At 38.0% G+C, this 27,552-nt stretch overlaps 2 protein-coding genes across 4 annotated transcripts in view; one reads left to right on the forward strand and one right to left on the reverse strand.

The window, feature by feature from the left end:
* The window catches only part of CMSS1 (cms1 ribosomal small subunit homolog), a 245,938-nt gene that overhangs the window by 38,074 nt on the left and 180,312 nt on the right, over positions 1-27,552 (forward strand). The window lies entirely within an intron of this gene.
* The window catches only part of FILIP1L (filamin A interacting protein 1 like), a gene marked incomplete at its 3' end in the record, with an annotated part of 82,575 nt that overhangs the window by 36,274 nt on the left and 18,749 nt on the right, over positions 1-27,552 (reverse strand). Inside the window, exon 1 of one of the 3 annotated variants that reach the window (XM_082304041.1) lies at positions 352-1,256. The exons of the other annotated variants lie outside the window; for them this stretch is intronic. Of the gene's footprint in view, positions 1-351; positions 1,257-27,552 lie in introns of those variants that run through there. 3 annotated transcript variants of the gene reach the window in all.

A 27,552-nucleotide genomic window follows, 5' to 3' on the forward strand; every position in this document is an offset into this window, starting at 1 on the left:
AATACAGTTGGACTCTTTCCACAGCTTTAAATGCAGTCATGATTTTATCCGACCATTTGGAAAGTGTGTGTAATTCATAACTACCTCCTTCTTTAACATTAAATTAATTCCTCATCTGTTGGCTCTGTAGGAATCGTTTAAAATACAGTTTTTAACGCTTGAAATAGTCATCCTACTTCTGAGTAACTGGACATCTCCTAGACCTCCGGGTGCTGTTTTGGGGTATTTCATTGTTTCTCAGTCCTCACCCCTTGTTTCGGAAGCAACTTTTTAAAAAAAGTATCTCAATAGGAAAAAGCAAGAAGCGCCAGTGCTTGCCAGAAGAAGCTTGCTTCCCACCCTCTCCCTTACCTTGCGCTCCTGGACTATAGAAATCCTGGGTCAGCTATTGCTCCATGGTGTGAGGCGTTCAGCTGTAGCATCAGAGATGTGAGCATTCCAGCAGTCCCACTAAACAATGAGAGATAGGCTCTTTGCATGCCCCAAGCCTATGGAGCATTACGTCATTGCCTTGCCATATAAGGCACTCTGTGTTGTGCAGACTCGTCGTGTCTGACTGGTGTACTTTAGTGATAGCCAGAACTTAGAAAGCTTATTAATGTGTTCTGGCTCCAGCTGACGCTCAGGACTGTGTGAAATATTTCATTTGTCTACTAGTTCATGGCCAAGAAGAATGTGCGGAAGGTTTGGGTTAGGGCAGTTCCTTTCTATTATTGATAATAAAGTCGTTAGAAATTGTTAGCTGATTAGTTATAATGCTTTCCACTTAGTCTTTCAGCCTCGAATTTGAGAAGGGAAAAATTAAATTCAAGGTCATCTTCTTTTATTAGTTGTTCTAAGGGAGATTTTTTTTTCTTACTTTCTTTTTTTTTTAATATGACAAAAAATGTGAATTTAGCTGAACTCCTCAGAGGGTGATATGAACTTCGAGCCTTCCTTTTTTTTTTTTTTTTTTTTCCTTCTGTAAAGAGTCGGGGTCCTCAGAGGATAGTATTTTATTTCCTGATGATGTAACTACAAAACAATTCTCTAAGTGATGATGGGAAGGCCAGATGAAATCTGATTTTTTTTTTTTCTCTTCAATGTTTTTCCTACAAAACCCTTTCCTTTTCGTATGTTTGTGTTTCAGCTAACACAATTAAGCAGTCTAACCAACTATTTTTAGTAAGAAGGTCTTAAAGAAATTAGTCTTTTGTTTTAATATTTAGAAAAGAGGCAGGAAGCCAAAAAGTAGGATTTAGATTGAAGAGCTTAAGATGTATCTCCCATACTCCCTGTCCTTCAGTGTACACCCTGAATAAACATTGAGAACACAAGGAAGAAATACTTGAAATAGGCACAAAACTCATTGTTGAAATTCCACTAAGGGTTAGTAGGAGTTAATGAAATAAGCTCCTTTTGTGTTGAGGGGTAAATTACACCATTGAAAGGCGTTCTACACTATTTTGTGCAGCTCTGTTAAAGTAGGTGCATCCACAAATTCCTTTATTTGCAGCATTTGAATTTTAGTCTTCAGATAAACTTCGATATAGCTTAAGCTGTCCTACTGCCTGCTTTTTGTGTGTTTTATCATACTTGAACATAATTCTAACATAAGGCAATTATTTGGGGGTGTTGTCTGCTGGTATGAAGACAAACAGTGATGAAAATGTTTGCATTTCCTTAAAAAGACAGACATCTCTTAGTTACCTTGCACATATTTACCCCGAGTGTAGCCTGAAAAAGATACTTATTCTTTAGTTGGAAAATTTCAACCAGCCCTTTGCACTGTGACTGGGTAAAGACTTACTCAGAAACGTGCTACTTGTGTGTATGGATGATCCTGCTGTGTCCGCCTTGTAAGCTTCTGAGGAAGTTCAGATTTGGGTGCTTGGTCAGAAAACTTCCAGATCTATTTAGTAGTGCAATACCTGTACACTGACCCTTCCAAAATGGTTTCAGAGGTAATGAGATGTCTTATTTCAATATACTAATGGACAGACCAGGATAATATTTTATTTCCTATTCTAGGGAGACTTAATAACCAAATCCAAACAAAAAAATAACCTGTCCTTTAGCTAAAATTGGACTGTTCAGTTGCTGGCTAATGTTTTGGGGAGCTAACATTTTGTATAGCTTTTCTCAAAAATACTGCGCCAATGTGGATCATTTGAATTGCATAAAAGCTCATCCAGGTGACCTTCATATGGGGAACATGTAGCTGAAGGTGAAGTCAACTTCAAACTCACCCCTTCTGCTGGGACGCTGTTTAAAAGACAGGACAACTGCAGGTGCAAGGTGCTGTCTTAGAGCAGGCTCAGGAGGATGCTGTACCCAGTTAAGATTTGCAGGGGGAGTCAGGTAAGTAGATCTGTGACAGGTAGCTAGGAGTTAAATGTGCATGCATTCTTTTTTACATATGTATGTGTGTGCACAAGCATACAAAAGCTTAGAGTGAAAACTGCTGTTTCTGTATTTTACTTGGTTAATTTTTTTCTTTCCTTCCCATGCAATTTTTTTTCCCTTGCATCTTCCCCTTACCTGCACACCTCCCTATCTGTCTAGTCTATCTCTACATGAAAATTGCCTGCGTTTTTGTCCACCCACATGAAACAGTTGTTGTAGACCATACACAGCTTTGAAAAAGAGGACTTCTCAAAAGCTGGTAATCAAAAATCCATCCTTACAGTCCAGTTCTGTTCTGGAGTTGCTAGGAACGCAGCTCAGATAGTGCCGGTGATAAGTTTGTTGGCAGTCTGGGGGCAGGCTAGAGCAGGGAATAGGGAATGCAAATCCTCCTGTTTATGAGTCTGTGTTTACATCTGGGGATGGCCAAAGTATGAACTTCCAGTTTCTTAATTAATTCTCCTCTGTGATACAAAAGTGCACATCTGTGACCTTCTGCAAAACAGCTTTATCAAAGAGCATCAGCTGAGCTTGTGATGACCCGACTTAACTTCTCTTGTATTGTCACAACTTAATAAAGGACAGAGTACAGTACTATTCCAAGCCCTGTTAAGGAACGGTATCATTAAAAATTCCAAGTTTTTGATTACTATAACATGAAAAGCTTATTTATACCTGAGACAATGAATAGAGTTGCTGAGAAGCCTTTTTTTACTGCTTTTTTACAGTGTCTTCCAGTATCTGTAGGTGGAATCCTGGCACTGGTCAGCCTCGCAGAAGGGGAGAAAAAAGCCTTTGGGCAAGCAGATATGCCTGTCTCATTCTCCATTGCTCCCTGAAAATTAATTCTGTTTCCTTAGTTACTAGACATAGTTGTTCAGAATTGGTGCTTTTGCAAGTATTGTGACAGCAAAAGAAACTCTGGATTTGTACAAATTAAGAGACCAAATGAAAACCTTATTAGATCATTTGGTGCATCCCCTGACAATGCGGGGCTGCTCCCTGCAGCGTGCTTGCAGTGGCTTTCATTTAGTCTCTCTGTTTATCATTTCGTATCATTATTTGTGCCCACATTCTCTTAGGATTTTACTTGAAAAAAAAATAGAAGCTGGAAAGATGGAAGATTGTAGCAGACAGGGAAAAGATAAGACAAATAAGCTAAAAGACTTTGAGGCTGCTGTTTAGACTTTATCTTAAAGTATCGGAATTCCTCCCATTACTTCCATTGTTAAACTACTACTCTCTCCTTTTTCTTCCCATGGCAATTCATAGCAGCAGTTCCAGTGTCCTTAAACTCATAACCTATCTATTGCAGCATTTGACCCCTTCCTTTAGCCGTTTTGTATCTAAGATAAATAAAGGAAATTAGAACTTGGGCCTCAGTTCAACAAAGCACTTAAAACATAGTCCTGTGTATTTTTGGTGAAAAAGGAAAGGACTTCAGAATAAGCCTGATTTAAATGATATATTGAAATACTTGGCTGAATCAGGCTCTTGGTCACATTTACTTGATGTACATATTGTTGAAGCTTGGGCTTTTGAAATTCCCCATGGGGTCTAAATCTTTAGGGTACTTCCATATTCCAAAAATAGACATCTACAGAAGTACAAATGCTGTTAAAGCTTTCATTAGCATTTTACGTTACTTAAAACAGTTTACTTTTTTGGAGGTGGTCTGCTTAAACTTCACAAGTGATACTGAAGAACTGAAACACATGCAAGATCGACAAGTTGAATTTTAATGACTTGCATAAATAGGATCTGGTGTTTAATGTTCTAATAACTCATGTGACTTCAAGGATTTGTCTCCAATATGTGCTCAGCCTCCGAAGTCTGTGGGAGTTTTGACATTAACTCAGTGGAAGAAGGCTTGCTCTTTAATTATTTCTTGGATTGATAGCATCCTTCAAAAATTTTCTGTCCAATTTGTCTTTATTACTTTCCTAGCATTGTGATTGACGCTCTCTTAGATTTCATCAGTAAAGAGTGTTTTAGTGTTTTATGTCCTAATGCATAGATTAATTTCTGAATATTACAAAGATAAATATGGAGGCTATTATGGCTAAGTGACAGTCTGAAATGCACTGACAACTGATAAATTGCATGTGGAAGGCAAGGGGGAGAAGCAGGGGGAAGTTCTAAAGATAACATTCTTTAGATTCATGTGTCTTTTACTATGGACCATGGACGGAAAGAGATTCGTATCTTCATTACTGTGTGTTTTTAATTTTTTTGGCAGCAGGAAGAAATATTTTCCCAAACTCTCCTATTGTTTGCAGATTCCATTATTCTCCCTTTTTTGGCAGATACAAATAAAATTCCTAGCCAAATATTAGGGATAATTAGATCCTTTTTTGTTGGGCGCCGCCTTGAGAAGTCGATGACTGCATCTCTTAACTACTAATGACTTCTCTCCTAAGGAGAACTGGCAAGTGCTCTTTATCTGCTTGTGAGATGGTTTCCTCTTGTATATGGGACAAGATCGTTTTTTATGAAAAAGATGTTTTTTGCGGAGCAGAGCTTACCGTGAGCAAAGGTTAATAGAATTTAATTTGTATGCTTTCCCTTAGTCTGTATAAACCATATATAGCCAAGTAATCTTTTCTCCATGATGAAATGAGATAATGTTCTTTAGTCTATGAAAACTCTGCATAATAGTGTATTTTAAGAAGCAGTTTGGGCTTGGAGGTTTATTTTGTTTGTGCTGTTCTGCACTGAGATTTTTTTATTATTCCCCCCCGCCCTTGCAAGTATGCCTGTCTAGTTGGGCTATTCCTGGAAGCATGACAGCCGTTTCAGTATTAATGCAATAGCACAAGTGAGTTGTAATCATGTGAAGACTGTTGTGGTGAGGTACCTTGGAAGGTACTAAGTTCCACGTCTGTGAACATGCTTGGAAGTAGAACATATTTTAAATGTCTGTCTTTAGTCATTAGACCTCAGAAAAAATATGTGACACTATGTAATTAGTTGCCTTTTTTTCTTCATCCGTCTCCTTTGAAATTCAGTCAAAGCAAGATTCTTCTTGTAGAACTTCAGGGAAACGGTGTGACTGAAACATTTTGAGCTTCAGATCTAACTCCACATGAATCCCTGTCTCAGATCTTCTGTACATGTTAACCTAAGCTGTGAATTCACTCATTTTGTTCAAAGTGATCAAACCTATTTCTGAGCAGTTTAATTCTTGTTTGAGTAATAAACACACAGATTTGAGTGAAGTTGACTCAACTTTTTGCATAAACATGAATTGAACATGGTGTCAGCGGAGGATGCTCCTTTCTAAGCTTTGATGCAGATGAGGTGAAGAAGTAGTTCAAGTTTTTGCAACTTCCTTCAGTTCCTCCATATCACTGACCATCTCTTCCCTTCTGCTTTTGTTTTGTTTGGTTTGGTTTTTTTGGGTTTTTTGGTTGGTTGGGTGGGTTTTTTTTGTTTCTTCACTTGTTGCTGGGTGATGCTGTTCCATCAATGCCTTGGAGTGTGAAGCCCAGCACACAGGTAGGAAGGGATTTGGCATTCAGTGCGTTTCTTACAGGTTGCAAGTTTTACACGAGTCACTTGAGGCCATGGCCTGCTTTGAGAGCACAAGCTTGTGAGGCACACACTTGAACGGAGCTTAGGAACCATAAGAAGTCTTGTTGGAGCCATTGATATTATACATATAGGAGTACAAAGTTGTCATACTTTTTTCTTTTTTAGTGGTTAAGTAGAGAAAATGCAGGATCAAAATGTATAGTGAGTCTTCCATTTCGTTGTTACAATTCTCTTGAGTGGGCTTCTCTTGCCTCCTGCAGATTAACCCCGTGAAAATGTAGCTGTTAAAGAGAGCTTATCTGAAAGGTAGTAAGGTTGTAAAAGAATGGCTAAGGATGCTAAGGAACACAAACTTTGCAAGAAGAGAAAATATTTCTTGTTGGGCTGCCTGCAATAGTCCAGTAAAACAAAAAACATGCTCTTCACATGGCCCTTCTTTGGGTCTCGATGCTGGCATTTATGTTATGAAACCTACATAATAAAAGACAATTTTTCTGCCTTAGTAAATTCCCTCTGCCCTCCTTTGGACTCCTGCTAAAAATACATTTTTAAAGGCTTTCCTTATTCTCTACAATTTCAGTAGCCATACACTAGTCTCTGTTTAAAGCATAGTACTTTAAGATATCGGTGATTTCAATACCTGTTCACGGAATCTGTACTGAAATAATGCAGAAGCAAATGTATCCCATATAGGCCATTTTAGATTGTGGATTCCTAGGGATGTAATGTAACTTGTAAAACTTTGATCCCTTTGGGATTCAGAATTGCTGAGCTATCTGATAAATTCATAGTTCAGAAATGTGACTTAGTTGTATGGTTCAATTCTCTAGTCTGGAAAAGTATTTACAGAATTGCTTGATCTCCTAGTGTGTAGTCCCATGTAGTTCTTTGTGTTAGCATTGCCCACAGCAGGTACTGTTCAAGGAGTCTCTTGGGCTTGGGGAAATGTATTTAGCAGACTCAGACACTCCACAGCTCCAGAGTCTGCAACAAAAATTTCACAAAACCCTTGAGTGAGGAAGGGGAATAAATACAAAAGGGTATTAATTTGGCTTTTTTATGGCAGCCTGCATGAGACATGTCAGCATTAAGAACTGTTACCCTAAACTCAGCAATACTAAAGTTGTGTTGTTATCTGGGAACACTTCTATTGATCTCATGTCTCTGGATGCTATGTCAATAGGATGGACTATTACTAAGAAAGTCTTTCAGGAGATGAACTAAATGCTTGAATAACCTAAAGATTGCTTCATGCTTGAAAATTGTACTCAAGCACAAAGAAGTGATTTAAGGAAATTCTCTTCCAGCACCTAAAGGAAAGACAAAAATTCCTTTTTAGTCCCTAAAATCCTACGCTCTTTAAACAGCCTTCCCTGGAACCTTCCCCAGTGCTCTATGGTCTGCTTTTTTTGTGGGGTTTTTTAGTTGTTGAGTATTTTATTTTTAATCTGCTTTGTTCAGTTACCTATTTTTAGTTGTAAGGATGAAGTTTCTGTTCCTTTTAATGGTGTTTTCCCTTGGTAACTTAGTTGAAAGCATTCTGACAGAGCATCATTTCTGGCTTCTATTTACTCTGGCCAGTGAACTCAGAAGCTCATAATATGAAGATTAAAATAATTAGATGAAAGATAGTTACAGTCCATAAAAAGTTGTGTGTATAGTAAGTGTGTGATCATGATGAACTGTGTAGAAATGATTAAATGTAGAGATGTATTGGATTCTTTCTTGTAGTGATACAATTTCATATAAGAGAAATCTGAAGTGAAGTGGCTTCTTTCACTATGAAATCTCATGGTACGTTTGGTAATTATTAATAATTTATCTTATAAACAGACTGTTATTACTCAAGAAAAAATTAAACAAGCCTATTTCTTCAATGGATGTATAATTTCAAGTTGGTCTCATGCATGTCTTTTTAACATAGCTGTGTTTTCCTAGCAAGCATAGTACAACAAAATGCCATAGACATTAGTACTTTTAGGTGACTACAGAACAAAGATTCAAGCATGATAAACTTGCTAATCTTTGGGTTGTTCCCCACATGTGTCCCCCCTATCATCGTCCTGTTCCCCCCCCCCCCCAATACATAAGTGCATGTATAAGTAAATATTTGTGCATAACTCTAGCCAGTAGCAAGGGCAGAGGGAGAAAAGCAATTCTAGTTATTGTAATATTGTGCTTATGATACTGCTTGCAGCCTTTTTGTGGAAAATGACAACACTTATTATTTACTTTTAACTTTCAAAGTGATATATAGAGAAGTGTCTGGATTCCATGTATGATAAGCAGAGGCCTAGAACCAGAAGTTGCAAAAGAATAAGTATTTTTGGAATTCCTAAGGTATGTTGTGTTGGTTAAACGAGACCTGGTTGTGCGTGACCTCTTAGAATTTGATTAAAGTTGACTTTTCCTACTGTAAGATGTCTGTGTTTTGGGACATGTGAAGTTTATTTGATATTTGATGCATTTTTGTTTTACCCTGTTTTTCTCGTTTTATTTGTTTTTATTTCAGAATCCCCATAGTAGATGAGTAAAGGCTGTTCTCATGTAAAACAAGTCAGTCCTCCTCGATATTGCTGCTAAGTAAAGAGGAGCATACATGGATCCAACTCTACCAAAATAGGAGGAGTTATTTTGCTAGAAGCCTGATGTGTGTCCAGAGTGACATAAGGTTATACAGAGCTTGACAAGAATAAACACTTTATTTGAGAGTTATAAAATGCCTTTGACCTTGGGGCTTGGGAATGTAAGTGGAGCCTTAACTTGTAGCTATCTGTGTATATCTAAATCAATGCAAGTCATGCCCGAAAGATGTTGCTATGTATAGTTTGCTCAGTGGTCAGTGTGGTGGGTGGTTAGAGTTCTCAGAGCAGTTCTGATGGGGATAGGTATCCCTGGAGCAGAAACACTCATACCTCAGAGGCTTGTGGAAACCCTTATCAGTGGCTTTGCTCGGGGAGAGCAGGGTCTGAGCAGGAGTGAATTCTGAAATGCCTTCAGACCTTTTGGGAATTGCTCTGAAAAGTTTGCATATGCAAATGTACACAAAGGAGTTGTGGATACTTCTGAGCTTTTATGGACGATGGTTCCAAAGGATGCTGATTTCTTCCAGCTAGTTACTCTTTAGAAAAAGCAACTGACAGTTGTTTGTGATACCTTAGCTTTAAATGCCATACAAGTATGCGTTCCACATGTATTGATGTCACAGAATTTGGGTTGTTTACCCAAACTTTGACTCATTACTGTCACTTCAGTATTGTGGAAAACGCTTTCTTGGAAGCATTTCTCTGTTTTAGGTATCTCTCAAAAGCAGGAAAGCTGCCCATTTTTGGTAGTGAATTTCTACAGGCTTCAGGGAATGGCATTAGTATCTTAAGCAATACAAAAGGAGGATGGGGAATCATGTTTGTGGATCCTTTTGCAAGTATAATAATTTATTTCTTTTCAGAACTGCAGGGGAACAGGTAGACCCAGTCACCTTGTGAAGTTTGGTTTTTTTCTTTAACTATTTCACCAGATATTAACAAGTCTTTTCTCTTATCCTCTTGTGCTATTCTGTGCTTGTCTCTGATTTTTAAATGCATCCAGAAGCCAAAAGCAATAAAAGAGGCTAACATTTGTCAGGTGAGGTTCCAGTTTGCCTTTGTCATGTTGAAAGAAGAAAATCCATGAGTGGATTATTGGAAGGTGGAGGGAGGACCATGTGAAGATGCCAGTGTCCGATGGAGCGATTGGGAAGGAATGATTAAGAGGCATTTTTAGCATTCGTACTGGAATGTAGCGAGGCTTATGATTGCACTTTTGTTCCCTAAGGGAGGTCAATGGGAAAGGGAAGAGGTCCAGAATCAGGAATCAGTCCACACGGAGTCTCAAGTGCATACTTTTCAACTTGGCATTAATCTGAGTTTAGAAAGGAAAATGGCTGTCTTGCATTTCTGCATGAAATTATCTTAGGAATCTTTTATTTCAAGTAGGGCCAATTTATTGCTGTCAATTGCATGGCATTGAGGATAACGAAAATGGTCACCTCTTTCGCAATGAAGAAAAATGTTCACTTTGTTTTCCAGTAGAGGTTTGGGCTTGATTTGTTTGTCTGTCTTCATTTTTCTGACACTGAGGTGGTTCTCTCTCACTCACTATTCATAGTAACCTCTTCAGTGAGAGTGATTTTGCTGAGTTGATAATAGAATTTTATTATCTTGTTGTGTGATTCTTCTGGTGAATACTTGAATATTTTACTTTCAGTAAGCTTCTTTTTCTCTTTTAAAAAACACTTCTTCATTGACCTGAAATAAGAAAGCTGCTATATATAAAGTCCCATGAGGTGACAGTCCTTTTAAAACTGTGTGTGTGCATGTTCTTACCACATTCATAGGCTGTTACTGTTTCTAGTTTGATGAACAATGAATGTACTGGGTATGTGTTCATTTGCAACATTTGAACGTAAATCCCAACTTAAACACTTTCTTAACTCTTAAGCTACAGGTGTATTGATACAAGTTGGATTTCTACATATAGCTTCTCTTTTAAGAATTGCACAAATCCTGCATGTGTTCTTTTGACAGCTGCCTTTTGGGCATATGCGTTGCTTAAAGTTATCTAGAAAACAATTTTCAGGTTCTTGCTCATGAATACAAGTTGGGAGAGGGTTTTTATTCTATTTTCTGCGAACCTGTTAACTTCAAACGAAGGTGGGTTGTTCTGGGTGGTTTTCTGTGTGACTAGTTTTGAAGAAAATTGTGAGTCTGTGTTTAGTATCAGAAAGTTTGTAAAAGCTATAGAGCAAACAAACCAGAAAGGGAGAGACAGCTCTCCAGCAACTGAATGGTTCAAACTGAAATGTGCTTGGGCTTTTGAGTTGTGTGGTTCACAGTGGGCATGCTCAGATGTTTTGTTACTTCCAAAGTAACGTTACGTCACCTTATTTGCAAAGTCACTATGCTATAGTTGTCTTTACATCCAGAAGAGCTCTCAAGTGGGATATCAAATATAAGCATTACATAATCAGAACAAAGTCTTTATTGGTTGATTGTGCCCTTAGGGTGGGATGCTGAGTGGTAGTTGCATATGGAAGACGTAATCCTACAAAATTAACCATTTCCTAACCGTGCTATCAACAACTATGAAGTGAAATAATAGACTGGGGTAGGATTCACTTGGGAAGGGTGTAGCTGAAGAAAATTAGATTTTAAATCGGTTAAGAGTTCACCTTCTTTCTGTAAATGTACTTAAATATATTGAAACAAACAAAAAGAACCAGAAGAGTTTTACAGATATGTTTATAGACTGATTTGCTGAAATTTCATGTGGTGTAATTCCTGTTGTTAATGAAGTCAAAGGAGGCAGACCAATTTCCACTCAGTCTGTGGTTTTGATTTATTGGAAAACGATCCACTTAAAAATACTGGAAAGAAATTTTTTTTGGTTATGGAATATTAAATTTGTCTCTCTAAGCTAATTTAAGCACTTTTTAGAGTTATTCACTTGGTAAGGACCATATGCACAAAATTATTGTTATATGTCTGGCAACTTTCATCGGCCCAGTTCCGAACTAATCTGTTTTTCAGTAAGACCATTTCTTGTGAAAGGTATGATACGGAGTTTATAGTTCTCAAGCTATATGAAAGTGATACCAATGTTTGGTCTTTTATTGATTGCCGTGGTATTTTGTGTGATCTCAGTCTAGTTTTAATGAACCTGGACTTTATAAACCTCATCTTAAATAAAATAAATAGGTAAGTGCCTACTCTGTGGGAAATGAGACCACATTAAAAAACAAACAAACAAACAAACCCGAAAACAAACAAACAAACAAACCACAAACATTTAGAAGTCTGAGCTTTATGCTATGATGAACTACAGGTGATTTCCTGTGTTGTCTTAATGTAGTTTTTATGCGTGGCTTCAGGGTAAAATTGCACCAAACTTTCAAATTAAAACTGCTAGTCAGCCTTTGGGTATGTGTACCTTTTAGACTGGAAAGTGTATTTCAGTGAAAAGACTGACTGAACCCAAGGCCATGGGTTTTGCTCCTTTTTTCCCCTCTTGCCCTGCTCCCAGACTAAATTAGGCACCAGTATGAGTCATCCATCAATATTGACTTTGCTTTTGAGATATATTTGCTGAAGAGTGGGAACTTGTTGGCAACCTTTTTGTTAATATGCCTGTCCCAATGTATCCTCAGAAATAATAAATTTGATTTGGTCATTTCACAGAATCCCCCAGTTCTTGTCCAGATCAATTCCAGATGGTCAGTGCTTCCATAAACTCTTGAAACAAGACACAAATTTTAAGTGTTGGCCTCAAAATATTCGTCTTGATACTTCAAGGAGGGACATAAGTGTGTGTAATACTTAAGATCCTCAAGTGGAGAGGAAGGCACACACTGTGAAGGCTTATATAAAAATTCATTGTATTTTTATCTGTTCACAGCAGACAGCGTTCTTAGGCTTTTTTTTTCTGTCGTTCATCCACAGGACAAAGCACGGGTGAGTACTCAGGAGGCTTAATATAGTTACTATTCAAATTTTTAATGAAATAAAATGAATGCAAGTTCCAACTGTTATCCAGTGGATGGGCAATAGGTCGTGTTTAGCATCCTACCGGCTTGCTTTACTTTTACTTATCAGCAGTTCTGTTTAGAAAAGTTTGGGGTGTACATGTATGACATTTTGTCCCTGATAGTTATTCATGTGGGCATTTTTCTGTTTCAGTCTCCCAGTCATCTTTATACCAGTTGTGAAGCAGACATTGGGACAAAGGACTGTTAGTTAATGTGGAGAGCTAAGAATACATGTTACTGGTGTGTGTTTAGGAAAACAAGACTGATATCCCGCCGCCCCCCCCCCCCACCGCCCCGGATTTTGGTAGAAAAACTTCAGCCTGTGGGATTTCTCTCTCTTGGCAGTGGAGCTTGCCATGTGACTTTCCTGCCTTTTGGCCTCTCTGACTTAAGCCTGAATATTCCTTTTCCTGCAAAAGGACCAAAGAACTTTTGCATCCCCTCACTAACAGTGGGTCATTTGAAATTTTCTGTGATCCAGTATTTGCTGCTTTACCCTGCTGACTGTTTCTTTTCTTTATATGCTTTTTGAAGAAAGAATTGAAAAACAACTTTGTGTGTTGTGTGGCCCTTTTTGTTAATTTTAAATTTTTAAATTTTCACTGCTGAATCAGCATAAATATGTGAGTCTGAGCTATGTTCTACTATGTTTCTGTTTGTCAAGAAATATAATAATTGCTTATTAACTTCCAGAAAAGTTGAGTTTGTTATCAGTAAAGGCAGAAATTTGTGACACTGAAGAGGAATAAGAAGAACATAACATCATTTCACTTTGGGGCCACTACTCTGAGAATTAAGGAAAAACATTATTCTGCATGAGTTGCAGTTGGTTTCATAGAACACCTTGGAAATAACAAACATAAAACCCCAGGATGACAATTATGTTTAAAAAATAGGTAAAAGTAACCAAGCATGTCCAGGAAGAGTCACTCAATAACAAAACACATTGTAAAAGTAGATATGTTGGATAGTTTCCATTCTTAGCATGAACCCAGGTCTTTAAGTAATTAACAACGGCCTTACAAAATTAAAAAAATACCAGGTTTCAGGTTGTGCATCTTTATTGGTTTCATTATGCTCTTGAGAATGTAAATGGAGGCAAAAGGTAATTCTTTGGCCTCTGATTATGCAATTTAATTTAAGTAATTTTCTGGCAGTGAATATATGGTTCCATATTTTTTCCTTTGAAAACTTCTGTCTGTATGTCCTCACATTAAAAAATCTCCCCCAAAATAAAAACCAACCAACAAAAAAAAGGGGGGGGGGGGTAAGATCTGGTATTACCACATGGCAATTTTGATGCTGATAATCAGTGCAAGAGCGTAAGAGAGGAAAATAGTGAAGGTGTTAGTTTTATTTGAATTCACTTTAGTTTAGTAACACTTTTGATTTCATGAAAGATTTTTTTTTTCTGTAATTTCTCTTGAAACTGTCCAAGATCTGCTTTTGCACTGTGTTTGTCATTGAGTGACTCCTTCTGGAAACGCTTGCTTGTTTTTAAGCTGTTTTAAAAAAATATTTCTTGATGGACTAACTTCCTGTTACCTCTGTTTAATGTTAGCAAGGTTGAAAGGTAGTTGCTGGTATCTGTTTTAGTGGATAACTTTTTTCCTGCTGAGTTATTAGAGTGCTGAAGATACTGTATCCTCAGGGGCTGTTAGTCAGCTGGATTTTCAGGGCACCGGAAGAACCACCCTCAGGAGCATGGGTGCCCTGGCATTGTGAGAATTTAAGTCATCAAACTGATTTGCTTTTTGGTTATTTGTGCATCCTGTTTTTTTTCTCTCCATTCATCTTTTACTGATTTCACCCCTTCCCTTGAAGAATTATGTGCATGACTTTGTTTTCTTGGTCTTCTATTGAGGAGAAAAAGAAGAGTGCAAGTAGTGCTATAGATGTTTTTTGAGGTCCACTGCTCTGAAACTGTGAAGTGTGCACCCAGGCTGACCCCGGGAAGCAGGATTTGCAGGGAGAGAGGCTGCAAACCACTGGTAAACTGAGCAGTGAGTTTACAAGAAAAGAATGTTGGATCACCAGTGTTGATGCTTGGGTAAGCGATTCACAAAAGAATCCTCCATCTGGAAACTGAAAGGACAAAAAGTTTATTTAAGGTGGCCTTTAAAAAAAAAAAAATTAAAAAAATTGCTTCTCTGGTACATGGCTGCAGCTATATATTTTGCAGCATGAGTCATGGATGGCTTTATAGTTCTACATCCCGTTGCATAGGAGGAATAAACTTTGGAGAAGAGGAAGTTAAGAGAAAACAGAAGTGTGAATAACTGCTAATGGTGCTCTCTCTGGCTCCATTCAGTCTGCCATTTCATCATACATGAAGGGGGTAATTCAGAGATTCCTTTCTTGGCACATAAGTGGCAACATATGTTTGAAACAGCGAGTGGAAACTGTAGGAAAAAAATGACAGGCATATGGCAATAGGAAGGCAAGGGAAAATTTGTTGCCCTAACGTTAGCCACATAATTGGTACACTTAACTTCTGGGAGACTGATTTATTTAAAGACAAAAATGTATGCTCCATTTATTCAGGTTTTCTATATGTAGCCCATATCTTGTAGTTCCTTCATAATGTCTGTCCAAAGAGCTCTCTGAGGGAGTGGAAGGTGATGTGCAAGGTTCAGAGCCTCTCTGCCAAGGAATAGAGGGAAAAATTTGGATGCAAAAACACAAATCTGCCTTCGTTCATATTCTCATTTTAAAAGAGGAAAAATTGAAAACCTCCTGTATTTTAATATTCAGTTTTGTGGATTTTTTTACCATGTTAAGTTAGCAAGAATGTTTATGGCTTAATGCAACTTAAGATTTACTGCTTAGTTCTGAAAAGAAGAGCTGTCCTGGAAACAGGCATCATCCAAATGATGTTTCCAGTGTGAAGTACGTGCTGAGGTAACCTGCTAACTTTAGTCGAAGAAGCATTTCTACCCTGCGCGCACATCTGTGCACAATTGTAAGCAAAATGCAGTCTCTCAAACTGCATGTGATGTGGAGAAAGCATGGGTAGCTCTTTCTGTTTCCTCAGTTAATTTTGTACCTTGAGTTAAATAATCAATTTCAAGTGAGAGTGGTGTTGGGAAGGTCAAAATCAAACCTGGTCCTATAGGGCTTCTGTTGACATGCAAAATGTGTGTTCAGGAACTTACTTTGGCCTGCAGCTGAAAACTCTTCAATCCAGAGAATATGTTCTCAAAAATGCTTAGGAGGAAAGGAGCCTGCTTTCTTTCTATTGAAAAATGACTGATCAAAACCTGGGAGAATGTCTCCCACCACGTTTGCCTTCACAAGCGTGGCCTCTTTTCTGCAGAGTGGTGGGGCCCTTGGAGAACTGTAACTCAGCAACTGATCGGTCATGTTATGGCCCGTACTCTGAGGGGGTCTTAATCCTTGCATGGAAAAGGAAGATTGACTAAATGACATTTTAATTTTGTTCAGTCTTCTCTCTGACCTCTTCTGGCTCTGGGATTTTATGGTCTAGTGATTTAATTTTGAGATGGTAAGTCCTATGTGGGATTATAAAGAAATACTCATTTCTAAGTTGGTTGCATTATGCCAGCAAATGTAGCTTATTTGGGGGAGAAGTAGGACAGATGCTTTACCAATCTTACTTAAATTCGGAAAGTATGCAGTGTTAACTTCTAAAAATAGATAAAAAGCCAGGTCTAGCTTTTTAAAAAAAAAAAAAAAAAAATCCCTCCATAATTAGTACTCTGTTAACAACTAACACCCTGAAAACCTGAGAAATCTGAGCTAGTTTCTTTACCAGAGTAAATGACATCACAAATACTGTCAGCAAAAAGAATGAAAACAAATATTTTGAAAGGAAACCTATTTATGTTATTTTGGTTGTCACCCATGTTAGCAAAAAGCCAGGAAAATGCATCTGGAATTTGTAGAAATCTGTGGAGTTGGTTAGGTTTTTTTTTAAATTCCTTTTTATAAATGGGGGGGGGGAAGAACCTGTTTTTTTCCCTTTTTGTTTTTAAACAACAAAAATTAATAACATACTACTTGTTTTGGAGGAAAGAGGAGACATTTTTAAAGAAGTCTCAGGAAAATTATTAAATATACTCTATTTGGTAGCTTCTGTATGTCTTATTTTACTTAAGTGTAAATGCATTTAGTTGTCCTGTAGTTTTTTGAGGGTTTTGGGTTTTTTGTAAGTTGACTTTGGTGGAATCACTTCCATGCACACAGAATCCCGTAACTAATGATGTACGGACTAGAGTGATGCAGGTCGGGAGGGACAAGGACTTGTATCCGTGTTGTGGGGCCCTGCCTCCTAATTATGAATCAGTTTTGTAGAGTGCATTTAAAGAAATTTGGTCCTTCTGCTGTTCTGTTGGAGTTTCAGTTTCCGAGCGAGTAACCGCTAAGGAGAGAACTACATTTTGTATCACAAACCCTTCAGCCGATTTGAGTTTTTTCCATGAATCGGCTGTCACACCAGCATAAAGTGCTGCGAGGACTTGTCCTGTTTGAGGTAGAGCTTTTTGGTTCAGTATGTTGGTTAAAACGTATCAACTAATATCCACTGTCAGGTGGCAGAAGGGAATCAATGCATGGCTCTTAGTGACATTGTATTCCACTACCAGGAAACTGTAGTCACAAGATGTGACATTTTTATGGTGTGAGAAACTCCAAATGGTTTGTACAGCCTCTTTAAGCAGCAGGGTTGCAGCATGTCTATGTGCCATGGCTGGCAACCATCCTGCAGAAGAGCAAATTTCAACCAGACATGTGCGGGCTGCCTGCTGGGCACAGAGCGCACATGCATGGGTAGTTATTTCTTCTGTAGTGTTAACAACCTTTTCAGCACAAGTGAACTCATCCTTTTTTTCCCCTTCCTTTTCTTGTGTCCAACAGTAACTCTACTGCTCCATGTTACTTCAATCCCCGTATAGTGAATACTTGGATGATAACTAGTCGTTGCTGCCATCCCTCTGATTGAAGGCTGAAATCTGTGCTTTTATGCCACCAGGAGTCTTGCCTTTTCCTAATAAAGTGACATATCCTTCTCTAGAGCGGCTGAGCTTTAGGAACTTGCTCTTTACCACGAGACCTGGCAATTAGTTGCCCTATAAACAGTTCCTCTTTTTTATGAGCTATTGGCTGCTTAAAACACCTCTTTGGAGCTTTGAAAAAAGCTGCATGCAGATGAATAGCTTTGGCTTCTGAAAACATGCCCAATTTCTGCCCACTTTGTAGAGAATTCAGATAGATAATCTGTTCAAGTATAAGTGGAGTGATGCTGATGTTCAAGTTTGCGAATATGTCGTTTTTGAGAAAATTCTGGCCAGGTGTGCTGCTTAGGACTAATTCAGGAGCTGGTTTGGGTATTTGTTGCAAGAGTTGCATGGGGGGGGGGGGGGGGGGGGGCACTTGTTGTTTTCCATGCTCTAAGTTAAGATCCATCTGATGCTCTGTTTTCAGCAGACTGCTTTATTTGTAGACTCAACTAGTGGTACTGACAAAATTAGTATCTTCTTTCTGTATTTGTCTTGTATTTATTTGGTTTGCCATCAGGGCATTGAGAGAAACACTTTTTTGATCCTGGTCTACTTTTGACTTCTCAGCACTGGAATTGCGGAGCGTTGATCCAGAAGTGTATCTGTTTCCTTCACTTACAGAGCTGCTGATCTGAAACCCCTTTAAATTTGCCACCCAGAATTTGAAATGGAGCAATCTCATCATGCATCTCTCCCTACCTTCTTTTACAAATCCTTGTTCTTAGTTCACTTGATGCATCTTTCCACAGGACACAGGAAGATGTCTGAATATCTAACATTTTGTAAGGATGACTCCCAACAATTTAGCTGGTTCTAAAAACACTGGCATGATTGATCAGTGCTGACCTGCCTGCTGTTTGTCAGGCCTGTGCTGTTATACAGCAGTGGGTATGAGTTGTTTTGAGGAGAGTCCTGAATTGACTTTGCTTTGGAAATCAGTCACGTTTGGGTTCAGCCTGCCTTTTCTGATGCTGAGAAGATGGGATGTTCTCTCAGCTGAGACTTCTAACATAGGTATATTTTGAGCTGCTTCAAAATTTAGAATTCGTGAAATCCTTTTGTCCAGTATCACTGGATTAAATCCTGTTTTTTCAGGATTTAATATAGGCTGCGTTGTTTTGCTCTGCTGGGATGCGTTTCTTCTCTGGGTCTTGGGGAACAGTTTTATTGTTTACTCCCCCATCCTGCCCAGATTGCTGCTGCTGTTGTAGATTCTTTTCTATGTTGAAATTTTGCCTAGAGATGATTAAGAATTGCATGCTCTGAAGAGCTCTCTGGATAAACTAAAGAGACAACAAATCTAATGCTTTTGGGGCTTTCTTGCAAATGATAACCTGAACTTTGTAAATATTATAAGAGGAGGATGCAACATGATTATAGTAGAGATCCTATGTAAATATTTGTTTTTTATAGTCTAGAATGTCTTCTGATGCTATTTTATACCATTTCCTTTTAAGCAGACTGTATGTTTTTAAAAGATGTAAACTCCTGGGATGTTAGCTAATTAGTGTGGAGAAATTAAAGTGTATAAAAATAGCTTACAGGTAGACTAATGAATTAAATATTTCAACAGTATAAATAGATGACAGTAATTGAAACCTAAACTCACCTTTTGAGATTATGGTCACCAGGTCAGCATTTTTACATTTATGGTTGATTCCTCCCCCCCCTGCCCCGACATTGCAAACTCCTTTCCCTTTGTTCTCTTGCCCTTCCAGGAATCCAAAACATCCTAATTTCACTTTTTCATATTTGTTTATGTGTATTTAGGGCACCAACAACAGCCATTGCCATTTCATAGTGACTTGGTAGTAGAGAATAAAAAGATCGCCTAAACTAAGTTTCATAAAATTCATTTTAATATTTCCTAGTATTTCTTTGCTAATTGCAGATAGACATTTTCTGGCCTTTTCAGAATGTTACTAATGAACATGAAAGAGGAGGTGTGAAACATACTTTTGTTTTTAAGAGAGAAATGCAACACATTGTTGTGTGCAACTCACTTTATAGAGCCTGCAGCTTTTCTTATTTGACAGATATCCTTGGAGATGAAATTTTATTTGTTGTGCTTGCAGTAAGAACTCTTGTTTATCAAACAGCCAAAGTGTAAAGGTTTCAAGCTGTGCCGCTTTTGACTCACTTCAATAACCTGCAGCAGTTCAAAGTGTTGCAGCACAAAAAAGACAGTGGTGGGGAGTGTAGCATAACTTTTTATACTTGTAATCCTTTGTGGGTTTCGTTGATGCTGCCAAAGAGAAGACAATCTATGAGCATAAAGCTTAGCCAGATTTAATCTTGTTTGATTGGAAGAGAAGGAAAATGGCAAAATCACATAACAGATTCCTAAATGACATTTTTCATGAGAAATGACTGGTCAAGCTTTCTTGTATTCTTTGAAAGGGATAAGCAGCGTACGGTGCAGGTACGAAAGCTGGCATCAGAATGCATTCTGGAACGGTGCGCAGCAGCACCAGGGAGTCCTTGCCTCCTGACTCTCTCGCAGCTTCAGTTGTTTCTTGCTCCCAGGCAATGTATTGCCAGTACAGATTATAAGAACAAGAGATAAACTGTGAGCTTGCAGGGTGTGTATTTCATACAGCACAGTCTATAAGGAACCCTGTGCCAGACCTCATCCCAAGTTTGTGCATTTTAGGATAACTTGAGGCTTTTGGTTGATAAATATCTCTTCCCAATTTCTTTCTCCAAAACCTCATTTCGGATCAGGAGAGCCAGTCTGTGACCATCGGGGTCACACCATCGGGCATGGCCTGCCAGAACACTTCACCAGCCTTTTTTTTTTTTTTTTTTTTTTTTTCTTCTTTTACTATCATTCCTTAAGGCAAGGAGTCCTATGTGGGCTTTGTAAATTGCTGTGCTGGCCTGTAGCCCCTTCTCTGCTGTCCTCCTCTGTGAAATGAACATGTCTCTCAGGCTGGAGGGCATGTGCATTAAAGGGAGCACCAGTATTTTAGGGAGACACTGGGGTTTGGACCTTAAACAGCCTCACAGTAGATTTTGTGGGCCTACTCTGAGAGCAAGGCTAGGCACTTTTGCTCCCATTTAGTAGAATGGTTTCTTCTGTTGTTCTGTTTTTGATTTGTTTCTTTACTCTCTCCTTAAGCCTTCCTGACTCCTTTTCACAACCTACTTTCTCCTAGATATTGTTCAAAGGCATTTACAGTTATTTAGAAGAAGTTATTGGATACCTAGGAAGTACCTTTCATCATGTGTTAGCAAATATCCTAATTGGGTTCAGTACTCTTTACAGCTTGCTGATCTGATGCTATCAGTAACACACAAGCTGGCCGCCTGAAAGATGCTATTTCAAAGAATTGGATGTTGCCTGTGGGACACATGTACATACACCTTTAGAGTGGGACAAGCATGAATGGCATGTCTCAAAGGATGGGGACAGCTCTGCAGTAAGAAATCATGCCTTATGGCAAACCCTCCAGCCTATGCACCTTTCCTCTGCACAACCAATGAAATGCTGTATTTTGAGAAGCATCAGTATTGTCCGCTCCTTAGAGTTTCTGTGGTGTCTTGAATTTCTTAAGTTGCACAATTAAAGAAACCAGATTCAATGAACAGCCACAGTATATTCTGAAAGGCATTTATATGAAATAGACCAACGTACCTTTTGGTCCTAAATAAAACTTTAAAATAATGATACATGTTGAAATCGGAACCTACATACTGCTATGTTAGGACACTTATTCTAGCATAATATCAGGACTCTTGACAATGACTGACATAGGACACCTAACAAAAGTGTAGGAGCCAAACTAGGGTAAGTAGGGGCAGAATAATTTGTTCTATGATAATGTCTCATTTTGATTTCTAAGAAGAGATACATTTCATCTCAAAATAAAAATTTTCCCTTCTTTTTCCTGCTTGCCACTGAATCCTCAGAAACAATTGTTAACAATTTCAATGTCTTTGTTTTGCATCTAGAAGCTCAGCAGAATTTCCTAAATTCTTGGGCTCAAACTTCTGGCAAAAGTGAGTGTCAGAACCCGATTATCAATGAAAGACACACAAACTTTTTGATGCACTTTTAGTTTTGGAGTTACCATGTTTTTATGTTAATAGAGGCGCTTTCTCTCTAATGTGAGAGAAACTAAAGAACAGTTCCTGAACAGCCTTCACTCTCTATTCATGATGCATTGTGTATGATGCATTGTGTATGATGCATTGTGTATGATGCATTGTGTATGATGCATTTCATTGTGTCCTCTCTTGATATATAAAATGAGAAGTCCTGCAGAGAAAGTAGACGGGCGAGTGAATGTATAAATGTGTATAGAAATTTTACTGAATATGGACATTTCAGTTCAAAGATGGAATGCAGTAAAGAACATGAGATGTGCAAAACTGTCAAATAAAATGTATCTCAATATACATACGTGCAAAAATATGAGCATGTATATATGTAGTGCATGTATATATACGGACCTATGTTTGCCTAATGCGTTAATGTCAAATTCCCAAAAATGTGGTGATGAGAGAGGGCCGTTTTAGCTCATGTCAAGACAATGTGCTTTAGTAATTTCTCCATCCCTGGAGAGCTTATTAAACACTAAACAAAATGTCTCAGAATGTAACTGATTGAGTGTTTTAAATTATTCACTTTTGTTTGGCTCTTGGCCAGCTTCTCATTGCAGAGGGCTATGGCAAACAAAACCTATAGTTTACACTGACAATGATAATACACAGTTTATTCTGCTGGCTTCCCAACTCGGAGGTTTTGTAAAGTAAACATTCAAACAAAGCTCAAGTTCTTAATGTAAACACGTTTTGTAACTCTAGACATAGCCAAACAGTTAGAAATCAAATAATGATTGTATTTTTTTCCCCTTCCCACGAAAATGTCATTATATATTTTTCCTTTCCTTTGCTGATAAATAAGAATATCCCAACTTGAATAATGAGAAAAGACAGCAGTAATCTAAGAACTTTTTTTTCTTTCTCACATTTCTTTTTTTTAACCATGTGGGTTTAGCACCAATTTCCTAACCATTTTATCTTTAACTGTCAAGTGTATCCTTATGAGAATTGACACAACTTCCACCATACACTGCATATCTGCTTGTCGCGTTCCACTTGCTCCGAACTCAGAGTGCAGAAGGGAAGTTAGTGGGCTTCTATAAAACCTGTAATTTCCAGATATTTCTGGGATTTTGCTGTTTGTTTTGGTTTGGTCGTTGTCTCCCCCCTACCCCCCCACCCCGCGGAATTAATTTTCTTCCAAAAGGGTGTTTGTTCCTCCTTAACTGAAGTGTGAAGTCTGATTCTGTAAACAGAAGTATAATGGCAAGAAATGGGCAGATATAATAGATGTGAAACGGTTAAGCTGGGTCAGAGTCAGTGGTCAATACCGGCACATGAGGGAGAGGTGCAAGAAACTGTGCTGCAAATGATTGTGTTATGAATGTAGTAAACATTCCAGTGAAGATTTATCATTAGAATTGCCTATTCAAAGAGAGGTTACAGAAAGGAGTAGTGACCCTAGCTGGGTTATCTACAGGTTGCCACTTTTGGAGTGGGATTTTTGTCCGTGTGAAGACCCCTATTTTCAGTCAGTTGAGTGCAGCTGTCATGGGTACATTTCTATGGACAGCGCTGGGGGCTTAGGTGCCTGCCTCACAACAGAGGCATCTGAGCAAAGATCACTTACTTGAGATGGCTTCATCTATAAGCTGAATCATGCCTTTAATGTCAAATATGGAACAAAGTTTACATTTTGTTTCTGAATGTAATTTACAGTCACAGGTGAGAGCAGAGAGGGGAACGTGAGTGCTAGGAGGGCAAAACTTGCTCCATGTTAAGTAAGCTTACTAAAAGGTGAGGTAATATACCTATTATAAGATAGTCTGGATATCTTGTATAAGAATGGAGAAACAGAAAAATCTGAACAGAAAGTGAAGGTTAGCATTCTTTTGGGGCTGCAACCAAAAATACGTGTTTTGCCACAATGACTGCAAAAATAAGTACTCTTTATGGAGCTGATGACGAGAACCAAAAAGGAAATGAAATGGAATGATTTTAATACTAAGGACATCTGAGGACAGATAGATCAAATAAAACAAACTTATTAAAAAAAAAAAAAGAAACCAATGGACAGTGCTTTTGTAGGAATGTCTGCTTAGTATATACTTTATGAACTCTAGCGCATAGTTGTATGTACTCTGTCGTCTTATGTATTTGTCCTGAATGCAATGACGGTGAATAAGACTTGGCCCCAGTAATGATGTATGGTGGTGTGTCATCGTTCCATTTCATGCTTGAGGAAAGTGAGGTGTTTGTATTAAATAAGGAAGTGTAATGATTTCTTCAGTGTTATACAGCAAATCATCAGCTTTTCCCTTTCCTGCTGTAATTATAACAGCTGAACAAACAAGATAACATGAGGAGAAGTTTCTTAAAGAATTAAGGTAGAGGTCTGGATGCTACGAGAAAGTGGAATGGTGTTCAAATGGTTCAGGATGGTTTTTTCTGCATTCATGGTCTCAGTGTCGTCTTCTATTGGGATCCAAGTACTCCTGCATTCTCATTCTTGAAGATATTTCAGTGTCTTAAACATTCATCATATACATTTTGCCTTATCACATTTTTTTGTGGATTCAACTGAAGAGAACTTGTGATGTGTTCTTTTAAGATAAATGTAATTGAAGATCTTTTTAGTATTTTTCTTTTAAAAACAAAGAGCCTCTCCCTTTCTTCTTGGAGGTAGGAGCGCTCTGCTTTATTGGGAATAATTTTTAAAAGCCTAAATGTTCCAGTGAGCTCAGCGTCTTCATTCCTCTCCCCATTATTGTTATGAACTGCTGCGTGCCTGAATGCATTGGAAGTCTGACTGCAGTTCTCTAAGACAGTGAAGGCTGCATGCCCGAGCTCTTTTGAAACTATGACCTCACACGCTAGTACTTATTTCTTGAAAATTTGACTCATTTTTTCATTATAGATATTTTCAGGAGACATATGCATGGATTCCTATAATCTCATTCTTTGATTTTTAGAAGGAAAAGAAGGAAAAAGTGAAGATTGTGATGTTCTACAGCTATCCGAATATTCAGCTTTTGCAATAGCAAATCAAGATTCTGATTTTACTTCTTAATTTGGGTGCGGTAAGGATAGGCAGCTGTTTCCATAAAGTTTGTAAAAACAGTGTTATTTGCTGTGGAAAAAAAGCTGCTTGTGTAGTGAAACAAAATGAATTATGGAAGTTTGTTTCATGGCTGGATTTTTTTTTAGTGTCCAATAATGTGCAAGCTACTAGGCTTTCCCTCCCGTTAGGATGAACACAAAGTTTTTCTGCAATGTACTTTTACTGGGGTCAAAATGGACTCTTGCTTAATATCCTGGACAGTAAAAGATATCTGTTTTCAAGAACCCTGTAGGCATTTCATAATTTAGAGGTCTTTGCTGCTTTCTTGCATTTCATTTGAAATTAGCTGAGGGATGAGAAAATGGAGATGATGATGGGTAGGCGCACAGCCATAAGAAACTCAATTAAAAATTGGCCTTTGTAAACATCTATTTCAAACAATTTTAAGTAACTAGTCAGACCCTTGAGTTTTGTTTTTATGCAGGTCAAAGTGCATGAAAAACATACTCATGCTGGGAAAGGGGTAAATGAACTTCTGTGAGCTCAGTTAGTCTTGTTTCAGTGCAGATACTGGGATTAACAGGAGGCTAGAAGGGCAAAGCGTTACTCAGTTGAAGGACAGATGGGGAAGGAGAGCAGACTTGGCACATGATTCTGCTTTCCTCTCAACTGGCTGGAGTATTTCGCGTTTGCCTGGTATCTGTCAGCTCTCTTCTTTACTACAGTTACTTCTAATTAGTTGGTGAATCAAATGAATTGGTCTTGAGTTCTGCTTGAGTTATTCCTAGAATCTCTTGTTAAAAACTACTGCTGCCTCCCATTTCTCTGGCTTTTTTTAAGGGAGGAATTACCCACCAGCTAATAGTTCATCGGTTTCTCATGCAAGTTCTTTTAGAACACCTAAATACCGTTCAGTTCTGGCAAGGTGCTAGTAAGCTTGTTGCTTTGTGTTGTAAAAATTTGGTTGAAAGCTTTTTCTATAGTCATTTCAGCTTCAGATGGCTTCACAGACTCTTCCTCCATAAAGAGAGTCCTAATGTGAAAATCCAGTGCTGTCAGTTAGGGAAAAATACAAATGAAAAAGAGCTAAGGTTGTGGCAAATGAACCAAATTAATTTTATGCCTTAGTGTTCAGAGGAGAATGATATCCAGAGCAATTCAGTGTTCTCCACTGAGTAGGATGCAGACTTCCCACTTTTGGTGGATGGATTTTAACACACCAGCATTTCTGTTTCTTGTATGATATTTTTGTTTGCATGTATTTTCCCTTTTAAGATGTCTTTATACTTAATTTATTTTAATCTGTTGTTAAATTGCTTAGTTGGCTTTGTGGAGAGTATTTTAGCTGCTTTTGGTTTGCTGATACACATTTACATGGAATCTGCTTTTCCAGTGGTGTTAAGTTGTTTCTGTGGTGCCTTCAGGGGATTTAGTCTTTTAGATGCTCTGTTTAATTAGTTTCCACTAGTGTTATGTGTTTATCCCACTTAAAGCTAGATACGATAGCTGTTTTTTGTTTTCTTCCCTCTTACCTCAAACAGGTTGAATTTGAGAACTTACTCATCTCGGGCTTTTCAATATTTAGAGTGTGGACTAGTTCATGGCTTTAGTAGGAACAAAACCCATAACTTGCTCCTACTATTGAAATTTATGATTAGATGCTTTACAAAAAGTTTGAGTATTTAAATAGCTATTCTCTGTTACACTCTAGTGTGACATTTATCCAGCATGTAAAAATAACTGCAGATTCCCCTTATTTCTGCCCTTTCTACCTCTCATCACTATGAGATAAGTGTTGTTATTTTGGATTGATGGTCAGTAGTCTAGCATTTATATGCTTATCTCTTTATATATGAGCTTCAACTCACAGAAAGTCTGGATATGCTTTTACAGAGTTAAATACATTTATTTTACTCTCTCCACTTTTCTGCTTTCCTTTTTTTTTGTTACAGCTGTACAGCTCCTGCATCAGCATAATTAGTTATTTCATTCTGATTTAAATACTTTATCAATAGTATAATCATATTCCTCTGAATGTTTTCTTCTCACACACTTGAAGAAGCACATACTATCCATGTTCATGTTAAAAACTAGACTGTCTAGTTTTAATGTTGGATTCTTGGACTTGCATCTGTATAGGAGACCTTGCACCCTTGTTCTTTGGCTGTCTTTTTTTATTTTTTTTTAAACTATGCTTGGTTGAAATACTGTTTGGTTAGACAGAGCTTTGCTATTTCCTGTCAAACTTCATTAACTACTTTAATGCTTTATTTCCAAGAATACTGAGTCGTAATGATTGCATCCCTAATTGATGTGTCATCCTGAACTGTGCATGCCTTTGCACCTGCCAACTTTCTGCTAAGTTTAAACAGTCCATCTTAATTTTAAACTTAGATACCAGCAGCCTATTTTTGTTTTGTTTTAGGTAGAGTTTGTGCATCCTATTCCAAAAGTCTTTCCACAGTCTAATAAAACCGAACCCTTTCTTCCTGCATCATTTTTTCAACTACTAACTGAAATGCTACTTTACTGCCTGAACCCGCGCCTTGGTATTAGGACTGTTTCAAAGATGTAGCCATGGAGATAGTCTTGTAGTCAGGTGGCTAAAAAGCTAATTTTGCCTCCAAGCACTTTGCAGATTCCTTTATATGTTGTTATTTTTATTGTGAATGGCTCCTTCTCAGTTTTCTCTAAGAAATGCTCTGGATGCCTCCTGGGTATCATAAAACCAACTGTCTTTGCATTTAGTAATCAGAATACCCAAGGGCAAGATTGTGTATACTGTTTTGGGACTCAGATCTTTGTATACGTAAGCATTAAACTACACACTTTAATGAAATGCTGGCAGTGAAATCTGAAATGATATGAAATTAGCTTAATTTTAAGATTGGTTGCAGACAAGAAATTTAGACCAAACTAATCTTAAAATTTGATAATGCTTAAAA

The sequence above is a fragment of the Platalea leucorodia genome, assembly GCF_965183815.1.
Source record: "Platalea leucorodia genome assembly, chromosome: 2".
NCBI lineage: Eukaryota > Metazoa > Chordata > Aves > Pelecaniformes > Threskiornithidae > Platalea > Platalea leucorodia.